Here is a 10115-nt window from a genome sequence, read left to right on the forward strand (position 1 = left end):
ATATGTTAAAAATGTAGAAGTCCTTGAGCAGTGGAATAGGTTAGTAAACTATCTGTCTCGGGAGCATAGAACGCAGTTGAAAAGTTCGTTATTCCAAATGAGGACAGATGTAAGAATCATATGGGGAGAACTAATGTCATTGTACCTTAATTAGACGTATGGAATACTGTTCAGATAAAACAACACTTCTATAGGCTTAATCCTCTCAAAGCTAGATAGGTCCAGAAGGAGGTGGAGGCCATGCTCAATGCGGACATCATCGAACCAAGCCAGAGCGAGTGGAGCTCGCCAATCATCTTAGTTCCCAAACCGGATGGGACTCAAAGATTTTGCTTGGATTATTGGAAGATCAACACTGTTACAAAATCAGGCTTATATCCAATACCGACAGTGGGGGACCGTATCGAGAAAGTTGGACAAGTCACTTACATCACCAAGTTGGATTTAATGCGTGGTTACTAGCAGGTACCCTTATCAGAGACAGTGAAATAAGTTTCTGAATTGTAATGCCAAATGGACTGTATCAATTCAAAGTGATGCCCTTTGGAATGAAGAACACACTCAACATATTCCAAAGACTCATGAACAGAGTTCTGACCTGGTTCATAAACTGTGCGGTCCATTTGGACAATGTAGTGGTCTTTAGTAAGTCATGGAAAGATCACTTGATACAGTTGGCAGACCTCTTTGAATGAATATCAGAAACAAAACTGGTGATAAAATTAAACAAAACTGAATTCGCAAAAGCAGAAGTGATTTTCTTCGGACAAAATATTGGTCATGGAAGATTGACCCCATGGAAAGCAAATACAAAAGCTTCCGAGGAATTTCCATTATCAACCTCGAAGAAAAAGGTGCTTTGCTTCTTAAGAGTCAGCGGATTCTATCGGAAGTTTGTTCCAAACCTCAGCAGTGTAGTGGCACCATTAACCGATTTCCTGAAAAATAACACAAAGTTTTGATGGACAGAACAATGCCAGGAGGCATTCAACCATTAAAAAGAAATATTGACCACCAAACCATTTTCAGCTACACCAACTGTTTAGAAAGCTTTCAAAGTTGCCATCGACGCTAGTGACATAGGAATTGGAGCCGCAGGACGATGAGATGGGATTGTACTTTTTAAAGAAACTCAACATCCACACCAGAGAAAATATTCCACGATTGAGAAAAAATCTATTGAGTTTGGTACTAGCCTTACGACATTTTAATGTGTATTCACAAACAGCGTGTTGGAGATGGTTGTGTACGCGGATCCCAATCTGCTTACATTCTTTGAATGCTTTAAAGACTATTACATTGGAGTCTTATGTTCCAGACTTTTAATTTAAAAATTGTACATGTAACATGTCGTAAGAATGTAATCGCAGATGGGTTCTCACATATTTAACTGATAAAGTTTAGACGATATTTGTATTTATCCAATGTTAAATATAGGTATATGGGAAGAAGTTAAAGTGAACTTAGATTTATGTTATCTGTATGTTATGGTAGTGTGTTTAAAGAGTAGAAAAACAAATGAGACCGCGTTTTCATTATGATCGTTCTTTTTGAGAGGGTAGGTGTTATGAACGTGTAAAGGGTACATTACCTATAAGAGAGTTGAATGATTTACAAACACAGTGAGTTCTGAAAGATTTACAATGTAACATTTGGTTCAGCAGCTGGCAGTACCTGGGTTGCTATGAGACAAAAATAAAATCAAATTCGATCAATCAGTTTAAATTATGTCCCAAGAAACTAAACTACACTTGAGTTTAAAATTTGCATTTTGACAATATTAGAAAGAATGAAATGACTCGTTGCTTTGGGTTATAAAGCCAAAAAAAATTGAGAAGTTGGGTGAGAACTGCCACGCCACCAATATCTGCAGACTGTCCGGAGAATAGCTCTCCGAAATGTACCTTTTTTTTAAATCAATGACCTGTGAAACAGAAAGTCTAAGGAGAAGAAAAGAAGACAGAGGAAGATACAAAGAGAACATTCGACAGCTGGATGGTTCTGAAATTTGAACGTTTTGGTCAATCTTAATTGGGGTGTTTTTTATCGGACCAGTGTGGTAGAAGAGAAAGTAAAAGATAGGTCAGAGAAAGAAGTTGCAAATAGATGTTAGTTAATCATTCTCTCATAGAATTAAAAAAAAATAAAGTTGTTAATTGTAATGTTAAATAGTGACCTTTAGGATGGTTCTTGGACTTCCGAATTTTCTCTTCTATAATACTGGTCCTTACGTGGCATAGTCTAGTCCCGCCCCTCATTCCCTGTGATTGGTTGGAGGACCAACTGTCCCGCCAGGTGCTTCAGCTCTGCCCCTGCCTTTCCATTGGTCTGTTGTTGACATCAATCACTGGGGCCCAATGTCAGCTGGAGCATGCGCACTGCTTCGTGGCTTTTGTTGCTTTTTTTTAAGTTACAAGAGTGAGAGACAAAGTCAAAAATCACACAACCACCTGATGAAGCAGCAGCAAAGGTAATACTTCCAAATAAACCTGTTGGACAATAACCTGGTGTTCTGTGAGTATTAATTTTGTCCATCCTAATCCAACACCAGCACCTCCAAGTCACGAGTGAGGGAGGAATGCATAAGAACAAAAGAACTAGAAACAGGAGAAGTCCTTCGAGCCTGCTCTGCCATTCAATACGATCATGGCTGATCATTTCGTGTACGCAGAATGATTTACCCACGTTCTCACCATATTCCTTCATTAATTGTTTCTTTTTTAATAAAACTACCTTAGCTTCAAAAACGTTTATTGAGCAATGAATTCCATAGAGGTTAAATAGTTCCTTCTCAATTCAGTCCTAAATTTGCTGCCTCTAATCTTGAGGTGATGCCGTCTTGTCCTAGCTTCACCTGCCAGTGGAAACATCCTCTCTACTTCTATTTTATCCATTCCATTCATTATTTTATATGTTTCCATTCTTCTGAATTCCAATGAATATAATCCCAATCTACCCAGTCTCTGTTAAGCCAACCCCCTCAACTCCGGAATCAACCTAGTTAACCTCCTCTGCACCCCCTGTAGTGCCAGTACATCCTTTCTCAACTAAGGAGATAAAAACTACATGCAGCACTCCAGGTCTGGCCTCACCAGCACCCAATACAGCTGGAACCTAACCTCTGCTTTTAAACACGATCCCTTCAGCAATGAAGGACAAAATTTCATTTGCCTTCTGAATTGATTGTTGTACCTGGTGACCAACCTTCATGCACAAGGATACTCAAGTGCCTCTGCATAGCAAATGATGCAACGTTTTAAAAATTCAAGTAATAACTTTTTAAAAAAAAGTTACTCCAACCAAACAGTATGACTTTACATTTTTGAACATTCTATTCCATTTGCCAGATCATTGCCCACTCAATCAAAGTATCTATGCTCCTCAGCACACTTTGTTCTGCTACTCATCTTAGTGTCATATGCAAACTTTGACACCCTACATGTGGTCCCCAACTCCAAATCATCTGTATCAATTCTAAATAATCGCAGTCCCAGCACTGATCCCTGAGGCACACTACTAGTCATTGATTGCCAGCCACGATAATACTCATTTATCCCCACACTTTGCTTCCTGTTAGTCAACCAATCTCCTATCCATGCTAATACTCTACCCCGAACACCATGCACCCTTATGTTATGCAACAGCCTCTTGCACAACACCTTGTTGAAGGCCTTTTGGAAATCTAGGTACACTGTATCCATTGGTTTCCCGTTGTCGACCTTGCTGGAAATGTCTTCACAGAATTTCAAAAGATTTGTCAAGCATGACCTGCCATTCATGAACCCATGCTGTGTCTGTCCAATGAGACAATTTCTATTAAGATTCCCTGCTATTCCTTCCTTGATAATAGACCCAAGCATCTTTCCCACTACAAAGAATAAGCTAACTGGTGTATAATTCCCCACCTTTTGTCCACCTCCTTTTTAAAACAGTGGCGTCACTTTTGCTGCTTTCCAATCTGCTGGGACCGCCACAGAGTCCAGTGAATTTTGGAAAATTACTACCAGTGCATTTACTATATCTCCTGGCATCTCTTTTAGTAACCTGGGATGCATTCCGTCAGGGTCAGGAGACTTTTCTATCATTAGCTCAAATACCTCCAACAGTCCATCACTAGCTGTTCTGTAATAATGATAGTTTCCAAATCCTCACCTGGATTTGTCTCTTTGCTAATTATAGGCATGATTTTAGTATCCCCCACTGTGATATCCCATAACTAAATGCACCTTCTCATTTTCCAAAGGACCAACTTTTACTGTACACCCTTTTCTCATATATATATATATATATATATATATATATATAAACAAACTTTTGCTACCTGTCTTTATAGTCTGTGCTAGTTTAATTTCCTCATGTTCTATCTTACTTTTCTTTATAGCTCTTCTGTGGCTTTCTGCTGACCTTTAAAGTTTTCCCAGTTCTAGTTTCATGCTGTTTTTGGCCACTTTGTATGTCTTTCAATTTGATCGCATTCCTTAGATACCCAATGCAGAGTATGCCTTTTCTTACAGTCCTTCCTTTTCACTGGAATATACCTTTGCTGATGCACTTTGTAAAATGTCTTTTAAAATCTTCCACTGCCCATCAACTGTCCCACCATAAAATCTTTGTTTCCAGTCTACTTTATCCAGGTTCTCCCTCATTCTATTGTAGTTCCCTGTGTTCAAGCACAGGACTCAGGTATTAGATTTTATCTTCACACTCTCCATATGTATTCTAAATTCTCAATACAGTGATCACTTCTTCCAAGAGGATCCCTAACTCTGAGGTCATTAATTATTCTCATTGCACAGGGGCCACATCTTGGATAGCTTGCTCCTTGTTGGTACCATTTCATACTATTCAAGAAAACTATCGTGGATACACGTAATGAACTCCTCAAGGTGACCCTGAGTGAGCTGTTTCGACCAATCTAAATGTAGATTAAAATCACCCGTGATAATAGCCGTACCATTTTTACAGGCATTAGTTATTTATTTGTCTATTGCTCATCCCAATGTGATGTTATTATTTAGCCTACACACTATGCCTATCAGTGACTCTCTTGTTAGAATTTTGAATGCATCATTCCTGTTTCTCCTAATGCACGACCATAACAACAACTACTTGCATTGTATTGAATCTTGCACAATGGCAAATCTTCTGAGGTGCTTTATGGACAATCAAGACATTGATTAAAGAGAATGATTTAAAAATACATCTTAAAGGAGGATAGAGAAGGTTAGGGAGGCTATTCCACAGACCTCTGGCCTTGACAGCTCCAATTGTGGAGTGATGCAGGTGGGGTGGGTTGGAAAGGGAACGTGCAAAGGGAAAATGGAGGAACGCAGGCAGTGCATAAGGTCTTAAGGACATAGGAGATGCCAGACTGGGTCTGAATGTCATAGAGAGTATGGCTGCCTCGTGGAGTTTGAAACACTGCAACAGGTCCATGATTGTCATGTTAGTCAAGGATAGTATAACGGTGGCTGTAAGAACTTTTGATGAGGATTCGTTTACTGAGGTAGTGTGGGCTGTGGTTAGAAACAGGAGAGGAGAGGTCACAGTACTTGGAGTTTTTTTTTAATAGGCCTCCGCAGAGTTCCAGGGAGGTGGAAGAGAGGATTAGCAAAATTATTCTGGGTAGGAGTGAAAGGAACAGGGTGGTCATTATGGGGAACTTTAACTTCCCCAACATTGACTGGAAATGCTATAACTCTAGTACGCCGGATGGATCAGTTTTTATCCGATGTGTACAGAAGGATTTCCTGACACTCTATCTCAAAGGGCCAACAAGGGTGGAGGCCACATTGGATCTGGTCCTTGGTAATGAACCAGGCCAGGTGTTTGATTTAGCTGTAGGTGAGCACTTTGGAGAGAGTGGCCATAATTCAGTTACGTTTAGTTTAGCGATGGAAATGGATAAGTATATGCCATAAATCAAGAATTATCAATGGGGCAAGGGCAATTGTAATGAGATTAGGCAGGAATTAGGATGCATAGGATGGGGTAGCAAAATGCAGGGGATGCAGACAATGGAAATGTGTAGCTGGTTTAAGTAACAGATATTGCGTGTTCTTGATATGTATGTCCCTGTCAGACCGGGATGAAGAGATAAGGTAAGGGAATTGTGGTTTACAGCAGAAACTGCATCCCTTGTTACGAAGAAGAAGGAGGCTTATGTGTTGATGAGGGCAAGATGGTATAGATGAGGCGATGGAGAGTTACAGAGCAGCTGGGAAGGATTTAAAGAGATAGATAAGAAGAGCAAAGAGAGGATACGAGCAGTCTTTAGCAAATAGAATAAAGCAGAACCCTAAAGTTTACTATAGCTATGTGTGGAATAAAATGATGATTAGGGTAGTGTTTTAAAAAATTCTCAAGGTCAGGTTCGTAGGAGAGTAGTCTGACACAGAACAAACGACCAAGAGGCGAGACTGCTAGAATATGGGCATTTTATTCCCCGCAGTGTCGCACAACGGGTCTGGTTTATGCTCACTCTACATGTTACAAAAACTGGGAGCCGTCAGTTCTTGTAGAGCGGTTGCCAACAACCCACGCTCGGCGGTTAAACGTAACCCCGGAGCAGACTCACCGAACTGGAGACTTTTCCAGCTTTTTATTCTTTTCCAGATATAAACATTCATGTGAACAGCAGAGCAAGGCTAAAAAACACATTCCATTCTGGTTACATACAGATAAGAAGATTCACACGGGACTAAGCAACACCTCCATTCCGGTTAGATTCACACATGTATTGGGACATAATTTTTAACCGTTTCACCACATTCCACTGCTTGGAATTTTACACCACATTCCACTGCTTGGCCCAATACATGTGTTACATTATGCAATTCGTTTCAGTTAATTTCAGTTCAGTCAATTCAGTGTAGTTCAATTCAGCTCAGTTCAGGTCTGTTCAGTTCAATTCAATTGTGTTCAATTCAGTTCCGTCCATTTCAATTCAATTTAGCTCAGTTCCATTTTGTTCCGTTCAATTTGATTCACTTCAGTTCCACTCAGTTCAGTTCAGTTCAATCCCATTCAATTCTGTTAACTCCGCTTCAGCCTTTTGGACATGCCCACATCCTCCGCTGTACCCCAGGCAAGGGGTTCTTCGGCAGGACTGGGATCCTTTCTCAAACAAACTGCCACGTACATGCCCACATCCATGCCATCCCGGGACGGTCGGGACCTCCACAGTTTGTTCTTCTGGTTTCTTAGTCGTTTTCCAAAACATTGTTCTGTATCAAAATCTCTCCTCAATTGCGATTGACCCTGCTCGACTACGCCAAATGTTTTAAAAAATTCTCAAGGTCAGGTTCGTAGGAGAGTAGTCTGACACAGAACAAACGACCAAGAGGCGAGACTGCTAGAATATGGGCATTTTATTCCCCGCAGTGTCGCACAACGGGTCTGGTTTATGCTCACTCTACATGTTACAAAAACTGGGAGCCGTCAGTTCTTGTAGAGCGGTTGCCAACAACCCACGCTCGGCGGTTAAACGTAACCCCGGAGCAGACTCACCGAACTGGAGACTTTTCCAGCTTTTTATTCTTTTCCAGATATAAACATTCATGTGAACAGCAGAGCAAGGCTAAAAAACACATTCCATTCTGGTTACATACAGATAAGAAGATTCACACGGGACTAAGCAACACCTCCATTCTGGTTAGATTCACACATGTATTGGGACATAATTTTTAACCGTTTCACCACATTCCACTGCTTGGAATTTTACACCACAGGTAGAAATAGGGCTAATCAAAGACAGAAGTGGGAAGTTGAGTGTGGACCCTTTGGAAATTGTAGAGGTACTAAATGAACAGTTCTAATCGGTTTTCACTCAGGAAAAGGAGAATATTGTAGAGGAGAAGAAAGATACAAGATATTTGACTAGAAAGGATCGAGGTTAGTTATGAACAGGAGTTCTCGAAGGAGTGAAAGTTGACAAGTCTCCTGGGACGGATGGGATTTATCCGAATATTCTCTGAGAAGCTAGGGAGGAGATAGCAGAGCCTTTGGCTTTGATATTCGAGTTGTCATTGTCTCCAAGTTTGGTACCAAAGGACTGGAGGATTACACGTGTTGTTTCCTTGTTCAAGAAGGGAAGTAGAGGTGGCTCAGGTAATTATAGACCAGTGAGCATCACTTCTGTTGTAGGAAAGGTTTTGGAAAGGATTGTAAGCGATCAGATTTATAATCATCTAGCAAACAACAATTTAATTTGAGATTGTCAACATGGTTTCGTCAAGGGCAGGTCGTGTCTCACAAACATCATTGAGATTTTTGAGAAGGTGACCAAGCATGTAAACCAAGCATGTAGGGTATTTGACGTGGTATACATGGACTTCAGTAAAGCCTCTGATAAGGTTCCACATGGTAGGCTGTTGGAAAAAATGCAGAGGCATGGAAATGAGGGTGATTTAGCAGTTTGGATTAGAAACCGGCTTTCTAAAAGAAGGCAGCGAGTGGTGGTTGATGGAAAATATTCAGCCTGGAGTCTGGTTGCTCATGGTGCGCCACAAGGGTCTGTTTTGGGATGACTGCTGTTTGTCATTTTTATAAATGACTTAGTTGCAGGCATAGGTGGATGGATTAGTAAATTTGCAGACGACACTAAAGTCAGTGGAGTAGTGTACAGTGTGGAAAAATGTTGCAGGGGGACTTGGATAAACTGCAGAATTGGGCTGAGGAGGTGGCAAATGGAGTTCAATGCAGATAAATGTGAGGGGATGCACTTTAGGAAGAATAACAGGATGGCAGGGTACTGGGTCAATGGAAAGATTCTTGGTTTTGTGGGTGTGCAGAGGGAACTTGGAGTCCATGTACATAGATCCCTGAAAGTTGCCATCAAGTTGTTAGTGCTGACAAGAAGGCGTATGGTGTATTAGGTTTCATTCGTAGAGGGATTGAGTTCCGAAGCCGCAATATCATGCTGCAACTATACAAAACGCTCATGCGGCCACACTTAGAATATTGTGTGCAGTTCTGGTGCCCATATTTTGGGAATTATGAGGAAGCATTGGAAAAGGTGCAGAGGAGATTTACCAGGATGTTGCCTGGTCTGGAGGGAAGGTCATATGAGGAAAGGCTGAGAGACTTGAACCTCTTCTCATTGGCAGGAAGAAGGCTAGAGGGGATTTGATAGAGACATACAAGATGATCAGAGGATTAGGTAGGGTAGACAGTGAAAGTCTTTGTCCTAGGATGATTACGTCAGTGTGTACAAGAGGGCATAACTACAAATTGAGGAGTGGTAGATTTAAGAGAGGTGCCAGAGGCAGGTTGTTTACTCAGAGAGTGGTAAGGGCGTAGAATGAACTACCTGCTTATGTAGTCAATTCAGCCAAATTAGGGAGATTTAAAGAATCCTTAGATAAGCACATGGGTGATTTGGGGATAGTGTAGGGGTATGAGCTGAGAACAGCCGAATGGCCTGTTCTGCGCTGTATTGCTCCATGACTATAGTGCTGCAAGGGATTTCTGCTGTCTTAAACAGAGTGATTGATCTTGTATTGTGGGGTTACGAAATGTCACTGATCACTACCAAACATGTACGAGGTAGACTCAGCAAAAGTGAGGACTGCAGATGCTGGAAAACAAACTTTAGATCAGAGTGGTGCTGGAAAAGCACAGCAGGTCAGGCAGCATTCGAGGAGCATGAAAAGGTAGAGTCAGGGCAATAATGAGATGCTGCAACAGGAGGGGAACAGATAACTCGAAACAAAACCCTTCATCTTCTTACATATTTTCACCTACAAAACAGAGGGAATTCCAGAAAAGCGCCTCTATATCCCACCACAACAGTTTGCCTCACAATCGTGGTTTCTGGCTGTGCACTATTAGAGTGGAAAAGTCTGTACTGGGACCCACTGAGGCCCTGAAACACTTGGTAAAGACTAAAATCATCTGAGCATTGAGAGCCCCGCCACATTGCATACATTTTCTATTGTTTTGACTCAGTTCCTGACTTCCTTTGTTTTTTCTAATGAACCTGTTTAAAGTTGTTAGTACACACACCTGCACACGCTGTGAATTGAACACAGGCCTCTCGGTCCAAAATTCGGCATATTTTCACCGCATCACAAGGCATCGACTCTAACTACCCTTGTCCCTTAATGTTTCTTGTG

General features: G+C 41.2%; 1 protein-coding gene across 1 annotated transcript in view; it reads left to right on the forward strand.

Moving 5' to 3' along the window:
* LOC148149238 (immunoglobulin kappa light chain-like) overlaps positions 1 to 10115 on the forward strand; it is a 417092-nt gene that overhangs the window by 322169 nt on the left and 84808 nt on the right. The gene's annotated exons all lie outside the window — the stretch shown is intronic.

The sequence above is a fragment of the Chiloscyllium plagiosum genome, unplaced genomic scaffold (genome assembly GCF_037043375.1).
Source record: "Chiloscyllium plagiosum isolate Xiang-an unplaced genomic scaffold, Cpla_swu_hap1 HiC_scaffold_9, whole genome shotgun sequence".
NCBI classification, from domain to species: Eukaryota; Metazoa; Chordata; class Chondrichthyes; order Orectolobiformes; family Hemiscylliidae; genus Chiloscyllium; species Chiloscyllium plagiosum.